At 44.2% G+C, this 20,051-nt stretch overlaps 1 long non-coding RNA gene across 1 annotated transcript; it reads left to right on the plus strand.

Moving 5' to 3' along the window:
* Positions 1-5,381: 5,381 nt before the first annotated feature.
* On the plus strand, positions 5,382-5,933 carry LOC135370756 (uncharacterized). The gene is made up of 3 exons (XR_010415446.1): positions 5,382-5,465; positions 5,539-5,671; positions 5,739-5,933. It is a non-coding gene; the product is annotated as an uncharacterized LOC135370756 (long non-coding RNA).
* Positions 5,934-20,051: the final 14,118 nt, after the last annotated feature.

The following is a 20,051-nucleotide window of genomic DNA, read 5'->3' on the forward strand; positions in this document are numbered from 1 at the left end:
ATACTTGGTATCCAGTTCACTGACCTTTTAATGCTCTTTCATTTTCTGTATCTGTCGTGCGTATACCTCGTACAGGTATCTGCTGGAACACGCGCATGTTTATGCATATTCCGGAAAAACAAGGATATCTGTTCCTCGAAAAGGGCCCCCTTTCGATTTCATTTATATTTTTAGAGGACATGGCGATGGCAAGACCTTAGATCTGACATAAAAAAATCTGCTTCAAAAGGCGTACACTGGCAATCCGCGCGTTAAAACGCGGCCCTACTCTGCGAGCGTACGTGTCGGAGCCAGGCTAACGGTACCGCGGGATGGCGGGACTCCTGTCGATCCTTCCATTGTTTTGGCAAGGCTGTCCGGCCCTAGCGTTACCTGAGCTATTCGTCGACATACTTTTGACGTCCTGCTGAAGAAAGAATCCATGCCTGGGTGTTCGTCATTTCCCACAAAGGATCTGAATGAAAGCCTATGTTTCCGGAAACCAGTATTTCAACGACTAAATGGCCAGCGAAGGTAATGGTCAGCGATATCTCTATCTTGCAAGCTGCGTACACGGTGATGCACATACTGTACAAACAAATACCGAGTTAGAAGTTGCTTTTTCCAGGGTCCCTGCAAGTTTCTACGAAGTTTGCTTTGTTTCTTTCACGGTGTTTTTAAGTTATACAGAGGGCTTTAAGCTGAAAACGGCTGTTCTGTGCTGAAGGTGCAGCAGTATATGTCCTGTCAGAGCTGAGTAAGTGGGCGGGTTCTCACATTTGTCAGAATTACGTTATAGACGTTCAGAGCAAAGTCATACCGGAGAAAGTACTAATCCACCTTCCAAGACACACATAGTGCACTTCGATTTCGCTGAAAACTGGACAGCAGCTATGCCTAGCGAAATACAAACGTGTCACTGAGGAGACACATATCCCGATATACACATGCGTGGTAACAGCTGGTGTGATGAGCGAAGGCTTGTGTTAGGATTCAGGACCCTCATTGTTAGCTTCCATCGCTATTGGAGAGTAGCTTCATGAGGATGTTCCTCCTGCAGCTAATGATTGGCGTGTCAGATGTAGCGCGAGCCATTCTAAAAATTGGCATGGGGTCTCTCAGCTCTTCAAATCTACGTTTGCGAGCGAGCATTGGCAACAGGCCACGACAAAAGTGCGTGTGACAGCATCGGTGAAATAATCAAGCACCATGCCGCGGCACCTAACTTGCGTTCACGTGAGCAAGACGTCATCTTAGGTTTATAAGATATGATAACGTGCTTGCCAAAACATCTAAAACGCGTCCATTAACTCCATCTACGCACTGAGGGCGTGGCTTCTTTGATAATGCTTAAGAAACAGTCAAAGCAAGACACCGGAAAGTTTCAGCAGAGGAGCATTCATAGCCCGTACCGTGCACAGTGAATGCAGGAAAGTGACGTTTCCATAGAAACTGAGTGTAACAATTTGTCGCTCTCATTGCAAAATACTGCATCCGCCTTCGCAGTCTTGTAAATATATACACATTAAACTACCACTTTTGATTACACAAAGTTTTCCTTTTCCTTGTACGCCATCGACCGATGTCCGCCATCCTACGGTACCGCTAACCGGGCTCCTACATGTACGCACGCAGAGTAGACCCCCTTTTAACAAGCTAATCGCCAGTGTACGCCTTTTGAAGCATTATTATTTTTTTCTTGCGTCAGATTAAAGGTCTAACACCGGGCCATGTCCTGGCAAGATATGAATGAAATCGAAAGGGGTCTTTTCGCGAAACGGACGCGAAATATCCTTGTTTTTCCGAAATATGCATAAACATTTGCCTGTTTCAGCAGGTACCTGTAGGAGGTATCCATACCACAGATATATAAGATGAACGAGCATTAAAAGCTGAATGAACTAACATTAAGTATGTTAATGAGGGACATCTACAGCCAGAGAAATCACACGTCGAAGTTTGAACAAAACTGTGTGAGAGAGCATATTCGTCATTTTTATAGCACAGACCGTTGCAACTGCCCGCTAAATTTTGCGCTCAAACTGGAAGGCCTGCAAGCACGTTAAATTATAGAAAAAAAATCACCACAATATCATTTAAAACTCATGGGATATACGCGTGCAAAGACGGCAAAACTAAAACACTCGAATTCAGGGCTGGCTTTTCTTCTTCTTCTTCTTTTTTTTTTTTTTTCACGAAAGCTATTCGGTATAGATTATGCATTTTACCGCTGTCGGTCATCATGTACGATGAGCTTCTGAGTATAGGAAAATAAAAAAAATCGAGGAGCTGCATGGGCGCTCCCTGCCTGAACTGGCGTGGTACTGGCCTATACGAGGGCATAATTCAGATTGAATGATTTTAATGGACACTCCACACATAGGATTCAACGTGCGGTAAAATGTAGCTTGCTAGATCTTTCGTTGTAATTTTGTCGCCATGAGCATCCGAGGAAGGCCTGTAATTGGATGCTACACGAAGCATTCTCGTCGACGATATACAGAGAAATTACGGTATGCACTAAGTGGCTTAATTTTGCTAATTAAACTTAGGAATTGAAGCAGACATGGCCTTTTGTCCTAATTCGTTTTTTTTTTTTGCAGTTACACACTGTACAGTAAATATCGCAGAACAAACAACAATAACACTTTACTCATAATGATGAGAGAGTTTAATTGCAGAACATTTCATGAGATGAGTACTTAATATCCAAAAAATGAGGGCCCACGGAGTGCGCTTATAAGGTGCGCTTTATGCTGGAGTAACATTATGGGGTGCAAGCGGTAGTTCCCACCGCCATGTCTTTCCTCCATAACGACATGTCACTCACCGATCAAATCAAGAACCCCTGATAATACCACGGTAAGACCTTCGCTTGAAGGAAAATCCTGTGTCACTCAATCCACTTCATCTTGATTAGGTAGCGCAAACACCGTGCAAATGCAAATATTAACAAGCATCCTTTGAGCAGGTAATTGATTTCCAGGTGCAATTTCTGTTATGAATCTCACGACTCTTTTCACGATTCTTCTTTTCACGATTTCACGATTCTCACCTGCATTCTTTTCTAGAAAAGTGCGTATTTGCAAAGAGCTATCCTATCCGTAAAGAAAACCGTTCCATTCTCTTGACAATTTCCGAGTTCTAGCAAAATTAAAGAGTCGGAACACTTTCATGGATGAGGTCGTTACATTGAATTGAATTGAATTGATTGTTTATTTTATAAAATAATATTTGATGGGGAGAACTGAAAAAAAAACTACATCTAGCTTGACTAGTTCCCAGCTCCCAAACACTTGATCGGAATTGAAAGAATTCATTCACTTGAAATAATTGATCGGAGCATACATGAGCATACAAGCACGAGGGAAAGATGACAGCAACAAATTTAAGAACTGTTTAAAAAGACAGGTAAACGGTATGATAATGATTTGCATTGTTGGTCCGGACACGCGGGACGTTCCAGTTAATTTTATGGCGAATATTATAGGAAGTTATATTTCATTCTAGTTTAATTAGTTCAAAAATTCAGGAGTATCTGCGAATTTTTCTCTGTAAACACCGGAGTCTGCGTTTGTAGAGATAGAAAACATTTGTAATATTGTGAAGTTGAAAAAAACCTTCTGTAGTCTCACGATATCCAATATTCGCAAATACACGAATTACCCTTTTTTGTAAAGCTAGCAGATGTTTCAAATTACCCCTCGAAGTTGTCTCCCAGGTTAAGGTGCGAGAAAAATAGGGAATTATACAGTAATAACGTAATGCGGAAGGGGAACACATGTCTATATATACTACATATGCCAACTATTTTGCATAGTTTCCTCGGTATACACTCAACAGGTTCATCCCACAACAGACATTCATTGAAAACTACACCTAAGCATTTGACAGAGCTCACAATTAAAAGTGGTGTGCCATTACATACTAATTGGCTACTTACTTGGATGTTTTTATTTTTCTGCCGAAAAATAATAGCTTTCGTTTTATTAGAGTTAATACGTAGGGAGTTTTCTGTGAGCCATTTCACTAGGCAATAAGGCTCGTCATTTGCAGTGTCAATTAACGAATCAAAATCAGCACCACCAAAAAATATAATGGTACCGCATACGATACAAATTCACATTTCACATTCAAAGTGACAATATCCATAAGATACACAGTGAACGAAAGAGGCCCAGCACACTTCCCTAAGGTACGCCTCAAGTAACATTATGCAATGGTGACAACAGGTCAGGTCCAAGTTGCACATATTGTTTGCGCCGTTCTAAATAAGATATCAACAACTGTAAAACTATGCCACGTACACCGTAGTGTTCCAACTTGCAAATAAAGATGTTATGATTTATACAGTCAAATGCCTTGCTGAGATCAAGGAATACACCTACTGTTAAAAATTTAGATTTCAAATGATTAATGATCAGTCCCTTCTGTCTCGACAGGGCAGTTTCTTTAGACCGTCCACTCCTAAACACATGTTGAAAGTCATCAAGAATATGGTGTTTATGGTGTGTCAAAGAAGGCATTCAATTTGGAATGAATAATTTTATCTATACACTTGGAAAATATCGGCGAAACTGAAATCGGGCGATAATTTCCTAGGTCATTCTCATTGTCCCCCTTGGAAAGCACCGCGACCTTGGCTGTCTTCATATTTGTTGGGAAGGCACAAGGGCACAATGACAAGTTATATATAGATGCAAGAGGAGCAGAAATTATGTCTATTACGAACTTGACTGGTTTAACTGTGATCTCATCTTTATCGCACTATTTGCTGTTTTTGAAGCTTGAAAATACGTTACATACTTCACTTTCTGAAGCAGGACGAAGAAATACTGACTTGCGTACACGCGTTATGGACGAGTTCATGGAGTATCATGTAGTTCGATCATCTTCAGTACATAACTGACCAACACTTGTGAAATGCTTATTGAGCCTTGACGCAAGGTCAACACCTGAGACGTCAATACTACACTCTAAATCCGACACCCGATATGTACCGCATGAAAGAGGACCCGCACCTGGGCCAGGCGGTACACATGAGGTGCAGTCCTCAACCAGCAGGTACAGTCCGCGACCACTGCGAAATTCAAACGGTACAAGGGCTCCGAGACCCATCCGTACCGGCTAGGTACCTTTTAAGCGCGATCTATAGCAGCTGTACCTCATGTGTACCGCGTGTTTCCGGCGCATGAGTACGAACGCCTTCTCACGATATCCATGCGCTGCAAAAATATTTCGTGTGATTCCGAATACCAGTCTATAAATTCCCTTATGCAGCAGTGCCGTAATGGATCAGCACTATCATTCTGTCAAAGAAGTGCAATAACTAGAACCCATGACCTTGAGGGATCGCATGTTTTGGAAGAATTCGTTTCTTGCAACCGCTGCAAATCAGTTTGTTTTGAAACGTTGGGGAGCGAGGACGAGTCTGCTCGGTCTTGGAAGAAATTCGTTCGACGCGTTCAAGATTGAAGTCATTTAAGGTGCGTATTATATCTCTGAAGTAATTATTCGTCTTCACGACGCATTTTCGTTCATCTTCGCTCTGATTCCCAGTGGTCCTGATCACCGGCAGGCTGGACACAACGACTGAGGGACGGAGACAACGAACTTTGTGCTTCATGCACGAACGTTGATGCGTGAATTAGAGAAGCCGAGAGTGCATTTTGCACCTCGATTACACAAGCAAGTAGGCATGTTTTTCAGGCAAGCTATTTCGGTTGTTGGATTTTTTTTTACATTGTATTTTCTCCTAGGTTACGTCAAGCGATGTCGTAAATGGGTGAGTCAATCGTCTACTGTGGTTGGTGTTACGTTCTGTGGAAGAAACGGAAGTTGGGGAAGAACAGCTATCCAAAGGTGTGGAAGAGATAAAGAAGCGTGACCACAGAGCAGCTGCAGTGGTGAAGGAGAGACGCAGTGGTCATCGTTCATCCATATACGTTGTGCCCCGTGTGTTCCGCGTTTGTGCATCATGACAATGCACGCTCGCGATGGACAAGCGTCAATCCTGAAATGGATATAATTTTCGAATAAAGGTATTTGTTTGTTATATTTATCGTGCAGCGTAGCTTCCTGGGGCTGTTAATATATCATGGAGGAGGGGAACCACCCCGACGGGTAGGCCTAAATCGCTGCGCGCTATCCGTTACATGTACCGCATGTGAGGGCGCATGTACCTCTTGGCCAAGAGGTACTTAACCGTTACATATGCGTTACCTGATTTAGAGTGTACCTAAGCGCAAATGCGACTTGACATTGTTCTTATTTCCAGGATGAATTACCTTATTAACGTTTGCCCATATGACATCACATCTACTCATACTGTGATGTGATGTGAATAAAGAAAAAAAATGGGGATGTGAGTTTCGACGAAGTCAAACTGGCTACCCCAGTACACTTAATACAGAAATAAAATATGAAAGTCACTGAAAAGGTTAGCCAGCTGTAGGGATCGAACCCACATCTTCTGGATTACCGGTCCAGGGCTCTACCGGTAATCCAGAAGATGTGGGTTCGATCCCTACATCTGGCTAACCTTTTCAGTGACTTTCATCTTTCATCGTTGATTTCTTAGGCAATTTGAGGCTTTGTTTGTATCTGTCCCTTTTATGTTGTTCCAGCCTCAGAACATCAGTTTATCTCTTGTTAATACCGAAAGTTCAATCCGATGATGAGATGATGAAAACGCAAAAGGATGATGTCCAGAGACGAACTGAGATGATAATGTGATCAAGAAATGTATTACAATAGAAGTTATGTTTCGCAGCCTTTAATGACCTATTCAATTGGTTGCGGAATTTGCGATATTCAATTATGTCCTCTAAACATCTGGTACGCAGCAATTTTTGTTACATCTCGTGTTTTCTTTTGATCATTTGTAATAGATGACGGTTTATCCATGGCTTACGAAATTTTCTTGATTTTCTCATAAAACGTCGCGGGAAGGATTTATCATAGGCATTTTTGAACACCTGAAGAAAGTTATCATATGCACTATCAACGTTATACTCTTCTAAAAGACTGTTCCAGTCTACATTCGCTATATGGGCACGAAATTGGTCTAAATTACATGGTGTAAAGGACCGAATATAGTAGAAGTCACGATTCTTTCTCAACATCCTTTTTTGAACAGTAGCTGAGATTGGAAAGCGATCGCTGATATCAACTTAAACCACGTCCACAGTAATGCGTGCTTTCTCAAAGTTTGTTATAAATAAGTCAAGCACTGTTTGAGTGTTACACGTGACCCTGGTGCGTTCTTGGACGTGATTAAAAAAAGTTATGTGACTCAATCACCGTATGGAGTTGTTTTTGGCTTTTTGTGATGGCTGTAATATATCGACGTTAGTGCCACCTCCAATATGCAACTCGAACTCATTCCCATTCGTGAAATCCAAAACCATTTCGAGGTATGCAAAGAAAGATGTAGCATCACCGTGTGGTGGTCGATTACATACACAGAACAAAAGATTACCACTGCGGCACGTTAACATTTCATAATTTTTAGTCATGACAGAAAACTCTCTTACTATATTACATGTCAAAAAGGATGATAGCAAGATTGCTACACCGCCACCACGTTGTTCTGAACGATTTAGATAATAGTTATCATAGTCAGATAACAACAACATATCGGAATCGTTACTAGACTACGTCTCGCTTAACATAACATCAAAACTGGCGTCACTATGACCAAGAAATTCATGTAGAGCGTCAGTATTTCCGTGAACAGAACGAGCATTAATGTGGGCAATTCTTAAACAGTCACTAGAAAAATCCATATGCCTCTAATGGAGATAATTTCACAATGTCGCCTAAACAACCACTTTGTAGTTTTTCGCCCATCTTGCTTTTGCGTACATAAACTTCCCGTTTTTACACCACACACATTTCCAGAGTTCGAGGTAACTCGTTACAGTAACTAAGTTCCTTTTTTTTGGTAACTTGTAACTTAACTCGGTACTTCTGCGCCGTGGTAACTTTCAGAGGAACGCGTTCCTTTTTCAGGTAACTTTGCCAAAGTAACTTAAATTAAGTTCCAAGTTACTTTTAACTCGCTTTCCACTCACGTCCACAGATTTTCTTGTTTTCTCTCCGGTTCCTTCATGGCATTTTTTGCCCTAAACCGTGACATTCATTACATTATTTTATTCAGGAAGTCAGAACCGCTGCCAGTGAAATGAAGCTGAACCATTGTGCGCCCACACAGTAAACTTTTTACCTTTTCTTTTTTTGTGTAAATGGCTTGTCCCATGGCGCACTCCTTTTTGGTATTGCCTTTACACCAGAATCAAGGGTGTTGTCTAAAGCGCACTTTAATTAGGTGTATTTCTCGCAAAACACTGTTATAATGGGCGTTTAAAAACAAAAAGGGAAGTAGTACACCGTTAAAAGGGGGTATTCTATTTAAAACACCTTTCAGGATGGAGTTGTTTAGTGGCAAACACTCCATCTCAAAGTGTAAGACAAGCTCCGGCGGCAGCATATTGAGATATACAGTTCAACGTTCTTGCGTCTGTGGCAAGCACCACCCTGAACACGGCAGACATCCAGCCGTGGTTCCATCGTACAACCTAACCCGGAGCGCAATGCGTCATAGCCACGCCTCGTTAAGTACCATAGGCGTGATTGCCGAAGCTTGAAGAGACCAGGGCATCCTCGGTAGCCTATACTGGCGTATCCGATGGATCCTATAGAGAAATACAATTTGTTGAGGGCATGCACGTTAAGTGTAGTAGCGCGGAAAACGTCTGCAACGGTGACGGTAATTAGTCTTTGCAATCAAACGCACGCCCCAGTGAGTCAAGGATACCATAAATTCCTGACATCCTTCCCTGTCAAATACTGTGTTTTTAACTCAGGTTATCGTTTTTAATGTGATTAACTGCTGAGTGGAGCTGTGAGACCAGTATAATTTTTCTTTCACGAATTAAAACACAATTTTCAACAGCATATTCTCAGTCCAAATAGGGTGTAGAAAAGGTGTATAGACGTAATCACCTCTTTCAACACCTCACTTTACGCTTTTAATGAAACGTGGTGTATGCCGATATAGCACCTTTAGTAATGCTCTTTTTACACCATTTGCTATAGTTTGTGGGATAGAAAAGGGTGTCTTTATTAGAATACGCCTGTTTTGAGCGAATAAAGAGGTAAAATGATTTACTGTGCACAGGGAGTAAGATGCAAAGCGTTCGAATAGACCTCTACCAGAGAAACGTCATCATGACATTGGTAGACAGACTGAAACCGAACAAATCGGAAGGAGGGGGCTGGGTTCCACCAACGGGAACTTGTTCGCTGCCTCCCATTGAAAGAAAAGCAGGACCGAGACGGGTCCCTTTAAGGGACCATATCGTCATCCCCTCAAGACCATGGCTTTCGGGCGCGACCTTGTTCACTTATAGCTCCGAGCGTAGTTCAATTCTACCAAATTTGTGGCGCTGTCGAACACTATGACGCCATTTGTTTGCGAACAGGAAGAGGTCGATTGTTGGACATAAACGAAAACGATCTAAGCGTGTTGCACTCCTCCGCAGGCAACTCAACGTCTAGCTCAACTACTCACGCGCGCTGTACCTGCGTAATGCTATTTTGTGTCCGAAGCTCGTTCTTTTTTTAAATAACTCAGTAACTGCGAGTTACATTTCAGGCTGAAGAACTTCATTATTAATTTAGTTACATTTTCACACGGTAACTTAACTTGTAACGAGTTCTTTTTGACGGGTAACTTCTCAATCTATGCAAATTTTTAACCATGCTCTTTCTTTTTGGCAACAGTCGCCCCTAGCAAACGATTAATTTGAGGGCATAAGTGCTCATTCACATCATGCACGCATTGTACTACACGCCGGAATATCAAGGAAAAAATAATTATTCTTTTACCTGTTGCGCTTACGAACCCTTAGATACCAGCTCTGAAACACCCTCTCGAACAGAACCTACGGGTTGCGCCGATTCCCGTTGGCAGCCGCAAGCAGGTAACTTCTCGTGCGTTGCCTCACTGGCGGCGGCGAGATCTGTGATGTCAGAGCCGCGTGACTTTCGGAATTCGTAGTTCACCTTTTTCTCCGCCTGTGTTATACTCTTCGCTGTTAAAAATTTCAGGTTCACGTCGATGCAACGAACATTGTCTTACGTTCACCTGGGATAACGTGGGATGACCTGTCACAAACCCTTTAAGCTAATTAGTGCATGGTACGCTACTACTGTAATTTGTGGCAAAAACGTTCATCACCGTCACCGTAAAGCCTTTGTATTTTTATCTACTGCAGACTATTTTCAAGGATTGAATGACATCTTCATGGTAGGGCACTCTCTCTTCGTCTTATATTCGAATGGTTCTGTCGTGAGCCTCACAAGATGGAACACAGGAGCGTGTGGCTGATAGCGTCGTCCGCCACCTCACCACCTTGTGGCACTTTCTCAGTACAACTCGAAAGTGTGCTCTTATAGCCTCTGTAGCTGCCACATCCGCCACGCACCGTTTTAGCCGTGATAATGAACTGTGAGTGACTATGTTGCAACCAGGAAGTATATCCCAGAGAGGGGTACAGTATTGGGACCGCAGTCACTTTAAAGAAAGAATAATATTTGTCATCAGTCATTGATCAAAGTGATCGTGTTTAATGACATTGAATTCATGTGTGGAAACGACAGCAAGGGTGATGGTTTCAGGTAAAACAACAATACTCTTGTGGTTTGTTTCCGGGTGTCACCACAGACGGACAGCGCTACGCTGTGCCAGGTGGAAAAAAATAAGCAATTTTCAAAAAATAATTTCGTGTTCCGTCTTGTAAAGCTCACGCTAGTATACTGCACAGTATCCCAGCACAAAATTTTTTCAGCGATAGCTGGAGCAGCAAATACTACATGTAACGACAATGAACACGCTTCCTCGGAAAAACAAGCAAATTAAATGTCAAGGAGCAAGACTGTGCACCCAAGAAACACACAAAAACAGTTACCCGAGCAGCAAGCACGTAGTTAATCAGGAACCAGCTCATACTGTTAAAAAATCGAAAAATGTCAATCACTTCACTTATTTGGAATGTGGGCTGGAAAGTCGGTTTTATTTGTGGTGTAACGCTTCTGCTGTTCAAAGATTTGTTTTTGCAGCTTCACTTTTGTGTTCCGCGTGTCTCCGTTACCGGGCATCCAAGCTTAATTGAATATGCGCCCCCCACCTCACCACTTTAGTACTTCATGTAATAAAATTGCAAACATGGAAAAATATTTTTTGTGAGCTCGTTTCCTTGATGAAAGATGAAAGTCACTGAAAAGGTTAGCCAGCTGTAGGGATCGAACCCACATCTTCTGGATTCCGCAGATGACGCACCCCGAAAGTCCCTGGAGAGGCGTGTTAGCTTAGCTCAATTGGTAGAGCCCTGGACCAGTAATCCAGAAGATGTGGGTTCGATCCCTACAGCTGGCTAACCTTTTCAGTGACTTTCATCTTTCATCGTTGATTTCTTAGGCAATTTGAGTGTGTCTGTCCCTTCTATGTTCTTCCAGCCTCAGAACATCAGTTTCTCTCTTGTTCAACAGGTGTCGCTTGCGTCGATTTCCGTCGTATGAATGTGTGTATGAGTGAGCAAAAAATGTAAGAGTGAAAGGTGAGTGAGAGTGAATAGCTGCTTTGTGGTCCCTTCAGATGACGCACCCCGAAAGTCGCTGGAGAGGCGTGTTAGCTTAGCTCAATTGGTAGACCCCTGGACCGGTAATCCAGAAGATGTGGGTTCGATCCCTACAGCTGGCTAACCTTTTCAGTGACTTTCATCTTTCATCGTTGATTTCTTAGGCAATTTGAGGCTTTGTTTGTATCTGTCCCTTCTATGTTGTTCCAGCCTCAGAACATCAGTTTCGCTCTCGTTTCCTTGCTTATTTTTTCCATCTGGCACAGCGTAGCGCTGTCGCCGTGTATCTTGTGATCCGATTCACTTATCCCTGTGTCACCACATGCATGAAGAGTGACAATGGGGACTCATGTGAGTACGTTTGGTTGATGGCATTTTTTTTGTCAACATTAGGAATAATTGTGCCGTTATGTTACACGTAAGATTGGCTGCGCAGTGTGGCGACATGTTGCGCGTGCCGCACGGTAGGACCGCGGATAAACTCAACCACCTGGGGTTCTTTTGACGTGCGCCAGAAATCTGCGACGCACGGTGCTGGAAACAATGTTTACCTCTTTCACATTGCTGCTGGCCTCGGCAGGGATCGAACCCGCGATCTTGATGTCAGCAAGCCAGCACGTTACCGGCTAAGCTACAGAGGACGACCCAGCGTCAGGAGCAAATGAGTTTTCTCCAAATAATTTACAAATTCCGAGTCTGAGACGTGTGAAGAGCAGTATCGTGAAAAGTTCGATTGTGAACGTGATGATGCTTAATTGCATCTCAGTTATGACAAGAATGGCACAATATATACATCCACTACAATTTATACCGCATGTGCAAGTGCTGCAGATACAATTTCCCCTCTGTCTAACGTATGCATTTTTAGCGTATGCGTTTTTCAACGTATTTTATTAGGTTTGCAGACACGTAACCTAATTGCTATGAAACTCACATTCCGAACTGTAGTTTAGACTAGGTGGAAAACAGGGTGTCACGGGTAAATGCGAAAATATTTAAAATGTATATGTTTACAATTCAAGCGTGCCACAATCCCAGCTGTGGACGGCCGTTTTGTATTGCCAACTGTAGGATGGGCCGTTTCGAGCTTTTTGGCTCTCATCGGCAGATCATAGGGATGTGGCACGCTCTTGGGTCGGCACAAACACTGTGTCTCTGCAAGACATCTATGTTCCAGGGTGTTAGCAACACCTCTGGAGGCCGCAGTGCAAAGCCAGTAAGTACAGATACAAATATAAAAATGAGCAAATGCTCCATGGCTGCACGTGAGGCATATGTTTACAGTTCAAGCGTTTCACAATCCCAGGTGTGGACGGCCGTTTCGGGCTTCTTGGCTCTCATCGGCAGAGCGTAGGGATGTGACACGCTCTTGGGTCGGCACAAAAATGAGCAAATGCTTGGCGCATGCAAAATGCATGGAGCATTTGCTCATTTTTATATTTGTATCTGTACTTACTGGCTTTGCACTGCGGCCTCCAGAGGTGTTGCTAACACCCTGGAACATTGATGCCTTGCGGAGACAGTGTTTGTGCCGACCCAAGCGCGTGTCACATCCCTACGCTCTGCCGATGAGAGCCAAGAAGCTCGAAACGGCCGTCCACAGCTGGGATTGTGGCACGCTTGAATTGTAAACATATGCCTCACGTGCAGCCATGGAGCATTTGCTCATTTTTATATTTGTATCTGTACTTACTGGCTTTGCACTGCGGCCTCCAGAGGTGTTACTAACACCCTGGAACATTGATGTCATGCAGAGACACAGTGCTTGTGCCGACCCCAGAGCGTGTCACATCCCTACGCTCTGCCGATGAGAGCCAAGAAGCTCGAAACGGCCGTACACAGCTGGGATTGTGGCACGCTTGAATTGTAAACATATGCCTCATGTGCAGCCATGGAGCATTTGCTCATTTTTATATTTGTATCTGTACTTACTGGCTTTGCACTGCGGCCTCCAGAGGTGTTGCTAACACCCTGGAACATTGATGTGTTGCAGAGACACAGTGTTTGTGCCGGCCCAAGCGCGTGTCACATCCCTACGCTCTGCCGATGAGAGCCAAGAAGCTCGAAACGGCCGTCCACAGCTAGGATTGTGGCACGCTTGAATTGTGAACATATGCCTCACGTGCAGCAATGGAGCACTTGCTCATTTTTATATTTGTATCTGTACTTACTGGCTTTGCACTGCGGCCTCCAGAGGTGTTGCTAACACCCTGGAACATTGATGTCTTGCAGATACACAGTGTTTGTGCCGATCCAAGCGCGTGTCACATCCCTACGCTCTGCCGATGAGAGCCAAGAAGCTCGAAACGGCCGTCCACAGCTGGGATTGTGGCACACTTGAATTGTAAACATATGCCTCACGTGCAGCCATGGAGCATTTGCTCATTTTTATATTTGTATCTGTACTTACTGGCTTTGCACTGCGGCCTCTAGATGTGTTACTAACACCCTGGAACATTGATGTCTTGCAGAGACACAGTGTCTGTGCCGACCCAAGAGCGTGTTACATCCCTACGCTCTGCCGATGAGAGCCAAGAAGCTCGAAACAACCGTCCACAGCTGGGATTGTGGCACGCTTGAATTGTAAACATATGCCTCACGTGCAGCCATGGAGCATTTGCTCATTTTTATATTTGTATCTGTACTTACTGGCTTTGCACTGCGGCCTCCAGAGGTGTTGCTAACACCCTGGAACATTGATGTGTTGCAGAGACACAGTGTTTGTGCCGGCCCAAGCGCGTGTCACATCCCTACGCTCTGCCGATGAGAGCCAAGAAGCTCGAAACGGCCGTCCACAGCTAGGATTGTGGCACGCTTGAATTGTGAACATATGCCTCACGTGCAGCAATGGAGCACTTGCTCATTTTTATATTTGTATCTGTACTTACTGGCTTTGCACTGCGGCCTCCAGAGGTGTTGCTAACACCCTGGAACATTGATGTCTTGCAGATACACAGTGTTTGTGCCGATCCAAGCGCGTGTCACATCCCTACGCTCTGCCGATGAGAGCCAAGAAGCTCGAAACGGCCGTCCACAGCTGGGATTGTGGCACACTTGAATTGTAAACATATGCCTCACGTGCAGCCATGGAGCATTTGCTCATTTTTATATTTGTATCTGTACTTACTGGCTTTGCACTGCGGCCTCTAGATGTGTTACTAACACCCTGGAACATTGATGTCTTGCAGAGACACAGTGTTTGTGCCGACCCAAGAGCGTGTTACATCCCTACGCTCTGCCGATGAGAGCCAAGAAGCTCGAAACAACCGTCCACAGCTGGGATTGTGGCACGCTTGAATTGTAAACATATGCCTCACGTGCAGCCATGGAGCATTTGCTCATTTTTATATTTGTATCTATACAGGGTGTTCAAAATTAAGCTTTCACTAGCACTTTATAAATAGCCGAACAAAAGCAAAACTGGTGCGATTTTTCTGTTTCTTGTGTATGAAACAGGTGTTACATAATTAGCAGCACCTGTTTCTTACACAAGTAGCGTAAAGTTATCATCCGGCTTCCTGTCATCGCTGTGTTTCCGTAGCGCTCGTGAAAGTTTAATTTTGAACACCCTCTCTCTCTCTATATATATATATATATATATATATATAGTTGAAATAAATGGGAGACAGAAGACGAAAGTAGGGGAAGTAACAAAAAAGGGGTTTATTAAAACTTAAAAATCATAAAAGTTAGGGAGGACGTCTACGTTACGGCGGAAGCTCCGCCTTCTTCGGGACAAAAGAGCTAAATGTGGCCACGAGGCTGATAAGGGGCTTGAGAATGACGTGGTCGGTTGGGGGAAATTCCCGCCACCTGGCGGTTGTCAATTGGGGAAATTCCAGAGCGTTTCTGTGTCAGGTCCAGGAGTGGGGTCATCGTCCTTGTGGGTCAGTGGGGACCTTGATCTGGCTGAAACGAGAAAAGGCAACAGGGTCTTATCTAGGTTGTTAGACTTCTTATTGTTGACAGCATGCCAGGGTCCTCGTTAATGGCCGATCGGAATTTGTAAATTAGGTAAGATTCTCGTTGTTCCCGGGAGCGGTCGGAGGTAAAGTTCGACTGGAGAATAAAAACTGAGGCTTCGTTGATTGAATGTTCTGGTTGTTTGAAATGGCGTGAGACTGGGAGATTAGGTTTCTTGGTAACATCCGATCGGTGATTGTTGAATCTAATTCGGAAAGAAGTTTTTGTCTGACCCACGTATTGGGCCCGGCATGTGTTGCATTGGATTAGGATTGGATGCATAGGATTATTATATATATATATATATATTTTTCGAGATGAAATCAATTGCATTATAGCATAGGCTCTGAAGGGCACTCCTTAGGAGGACATTAACATTCTCATAAGGCAATGCCCTCGTTAACTTTCAATAATTAACGTTTTAATTATAAAAGCTACGAAGTTGTCCCAATGAGAGCATCTGGTCCCTTTATTTTGGTAACCTGATACCGGAGCCGTTTTCAGAACAAAAGTCCATTCCATAGATCGTCCGCAAAATATTCGTCAAGGAACACCATTGTTTTCATTATTTTGTTCATTGCGCATCTTCCGAGACGCGTATTTCCTTCACCCCCAATGTGAGAGGGTGAAAGAGCACACTATCGCCTCTTGAGTCCTGGAAAAAGACTAAAAGAAAATAGAAAATGCAATCCAAGATAAGGGCAGTTCCGATAGAGTCACCCGATTGATTTTTTTTTTTGTTTCAGCAAGGTAAAGCTCATCTTCGACGCATGAGGCGGCACTGTGCTTCTTCACTGTCTACCATTGGGGCGGAGGAAGGACGCGTCTCCGAAGATGCGCAATGAACAAAATAAAGGAAAAAAAGGATAAGTGATATAATAATAAGCCTTATAAAGGAAAAATGGTGTTCCTTCACAAATTTTTTACGGACGACCTATCGAACGGATTTTTGTTCGGAAAAGGGCTCTGGTATCAGGTGACCAAATGGACCAGATGTTCTCATTCGGACAACTTTGTAGCTTTTATAATGAAAAAGGTAATTATTGAAAGTTAATTAAGACATTGCCTTAGGTGTTTGCTAATGCCTTCCTAAGGAGTGCCCTTCAGCCTATGCTATACTGCAATTGATTTCATCTCGGAAAAAGTGATATATATATATATATATTTTTAAAGACATGTAAAACAAAAAAAATGAAAACATGTAAACATCTGCGAGATGTTTATGTTGTGGCAATGAAGCTGAACAATGAAGCAATGAAGCAAACAATGAAGCAATGAACCCTGGCAATGAAGCTCCCCCTTCATCATCTTAAAGGAGCATGGAAGTGGCCCCCAAAACATTTTTGTTTTTCGCTGCGACGTCTTCTGCAACGAATAAAATAAGCTTCTGCGAAAGAACGATGAGCGCAGGTAACCTGCAGAGCACGTTCAAGGCTCTGTTCCGCACACCTGTAAAAAACCCTCTCCAGATCCAAAGAGCGCATCGGCCGAGCAGAAGACGTCGTGACGTACCACGGGCTCCGGCACGTGGCCAGTGACGTCCAACGGCACAGCTCAATCATCTATAAGCGGCGCGTGGGCCAAGAAAAAAAAAAAAAATAGAGAAAGAAGGTCCTGAGCAGTTTCTACGTCACGCGGGGCTCGTGTCTCTCGTCCGCGACTGCTTCCTCCGACTGTCTTTTGTAAATTTTATTGCGCAGTGACAATACGCCGCAGAGCGAAAATACTTTACATGGTGACTCCTTGTGGACAGCTTCCCAGATGAAGCAGGGTTTCGCGTCATGTTAAATGCGACTTCCACGCCCCTTTTAAAATCAAGTTGTTGTTGTTGTTGTTGAAAAGCGCTGTGTATTCACGAAGCGTAGGCGGTGAGCCGCGCGAAAGGCTAGCTTGAACTGACGGTGGAGTCTTTCTACAAGGCCGTTGGACGCGTGGTGGTACGAGGTGGTCCGAATTCGCTTAGCACCGAAGATGTTGGTAAGGGCAGTGAACAGGGCGGATTCGAACTGTCTTGCCCGGTCGGCCGTATTGATCGACGGTACGCCGAAACGAGAAATCCAGCTGCTGACAGGAGCGAGAGCCACAGTTGACGCTATGGAATCTGGGAGGGGACGGCATCTGGCCAGAAGGTATAACGTTCGAGGATTGTAAGAAGTTACTTATACCCTTGAGACAGCGGCAAAGGTCCCACAAGATCGATGTGTATGCGGTCGAAGCGGGAATGAGGTGGCAGAAAACTCGAAGGGGCCAGGCATGTACGTTGCTGGATCTTGTTGTGCTGGCACTGTTGACAACCGTGCACCCACTGCTTGATGTTAGCATTCATTTTAGGCCAGACGTACCTTGGCCCGGTAACCTTCTGTGTTGCGCGGCCAGCCGAGTGGGACAAGGAGTGGAGGTTCAGGAATAGGGGTGGGCGAAGCGGGAGGGCGACGAAAGGCCGTGGGCGACCTTGAGGCATATCACAGGGAACTGATATGTTGAGGCGCGCGGGAATCGATTTTTAAAGCAGACGTGAGACAGTTGCAAAAAGATGCTAGTTCCTCGTCAGTCGAATGGGTTTCGACCAGGGCGTCCAAGGAAAGGATGGCGGAGGTAAGGATAGGTTCAGAAACGGAATGGATCCGGCTGAGGGCGACTGCCACTTGATTTTTTTGCACCGCTCACATGCTGGATGTCATTTGTGAACTCCGAGATGAAGTACAGTCGCCGAATATTCGCGAGGGGAATAACCCGATCCGGATGACGACAAGGCGTACGTCAACGGCTTGTGGTCGGTGTACACTGTGAACGTACATCGCTTGAAAAAATGCTGGAAGTGTTTAATATCAAGGAAAATGGCAAGGAGCTCACGACCAAAAGTACTGTAGCGAGTCTCCGCTGGTGTGAGTTCGCGCCACAAAAATGCGAGCGATCTCCAAACGGCAGATATTAGCACATAAGCACTGCGCCAACAGCATTACTCAAAGCATCCACCATGACGCTTGTGAGGGAATCATGCCGGGGGTGTATGCCGCCACAGTCCTAGCCTGAGGCCACGGGTCGCCACAACGCCTTTGGAGATCAACAGAGAGCGCCCCTTCGCCGTTCGAGTCTCATCGCATGCGTATTGCGATAATTCTGGGAGTAGGGATGGAGCGGATCTGGGTCGCATCTTTGAAAGCCCTTGGTGCATCAGGGCTAACACAAGTCATGCTGCGGCTGGCATGTGGCCTTGAGGATGTACTCAGCCAATATAGGAGATGACATTGAAAAAAAATTGGAATTTCTTGTTCGAAAAATGATAGTCAAACAGGGCCCCGTACGTGTGAAAAAATAGAGGAAATCCCGACAGGCGAAATGCGTTAAAATTAATTTGACCAGGATGCAAGATTTATATCCTGTTAGTGTCTTTCATGTTTCCTGGTGTTCTTTACATCGTGTTCTTCCGTGTGAGACGATGATATCTTAAAATAGTTATTGCTTTTGTGTTAAGTGACATCAACGCAATTTTTCACTGAAAGACCGCCTTCCCGCATAGCAGCTGAGCATAGCAGAGGAGGGTGCCGACGAGACGAGTGACCGCGAATATTGCAAACGCTTCCATGACGTGTTCCCCCTTCGCACATTTTTTGCATGTCACTTGAAACGCATTATACCGAGGGTGTGCTACCAAAATGAGAGTCTTTCTTTGTAGCGCTTATTTAATGCGCCTAGATATTTAATGAAATATGTTTGGAACTTGTTTTAAATGAATATGTTGCTGCTGAGTTCTTCCAGGAATAGGCAACGGCAATTGAAGATATGTCATTAGGGAACGTTAGTAACATGACCATTAATATGGGAGGCGAAAGAAGTGAGGTGCGCATATCGGAGCACACTGAATCGCAACGACATGCGACCCCACAAAGACATCGCAGAGAACAAGGCGAGCAAACGTTTCCGTTGTGTTCTATCAACAGCTATAGAATTATTAGAGGAACCGCTATTTTTGAGACGCACAGAAATTTTGTTGCGATTTATATTCGCCGATAACTGCAGGTTAAACCATGCACAAGCAAGAAACATCACCGAAAAACGCCGATTTCATTCAAATAAATAAACCCCCTAAGATATATGCCAAAAATTAGAATGAATCTACTGATGAGATTCATGTCACATTGACACATTTGAGTATATTGCTCAAAGAATGCTGCCCCGAAAATCCTGCTTCGAAGATTAGTTCTACCGGGAAAGCGTTCCACATCTTGCCATTTCGTGAAAGGTCAGCCCGTAACTCACGCACTTTCTGAACATTCCGTCATCGCTAATTAAATCATTTGCTGACAGCAGCTCCCCTCATCATCTGGAAACGGTGGCGTGGTGCCCTACACGGACGTTCTTAATGTCAGATAGTGGCACTAATGATTCATCTTACTAATACAGCTGTTAGGAAGAAGATATCCTGTTACGTAAGAATCGCTCGTTACATCGCGTGAGGGACTTGTC

Source organism: Ornithodoros turicata, chromosome 1 (assembly GCF_037126465.1).
Source record: "Ornithodoros turicata isolate Travis chromosome 1, ASM3712646v1, whole genome shotgun sequence".
Taxonomy (NCBI): Eukaryota; Metazoa; Arthropoda; class Arachnida; order Ixodida; family Argasidae; genus Ornithodoros; species Ornithodoros turicata.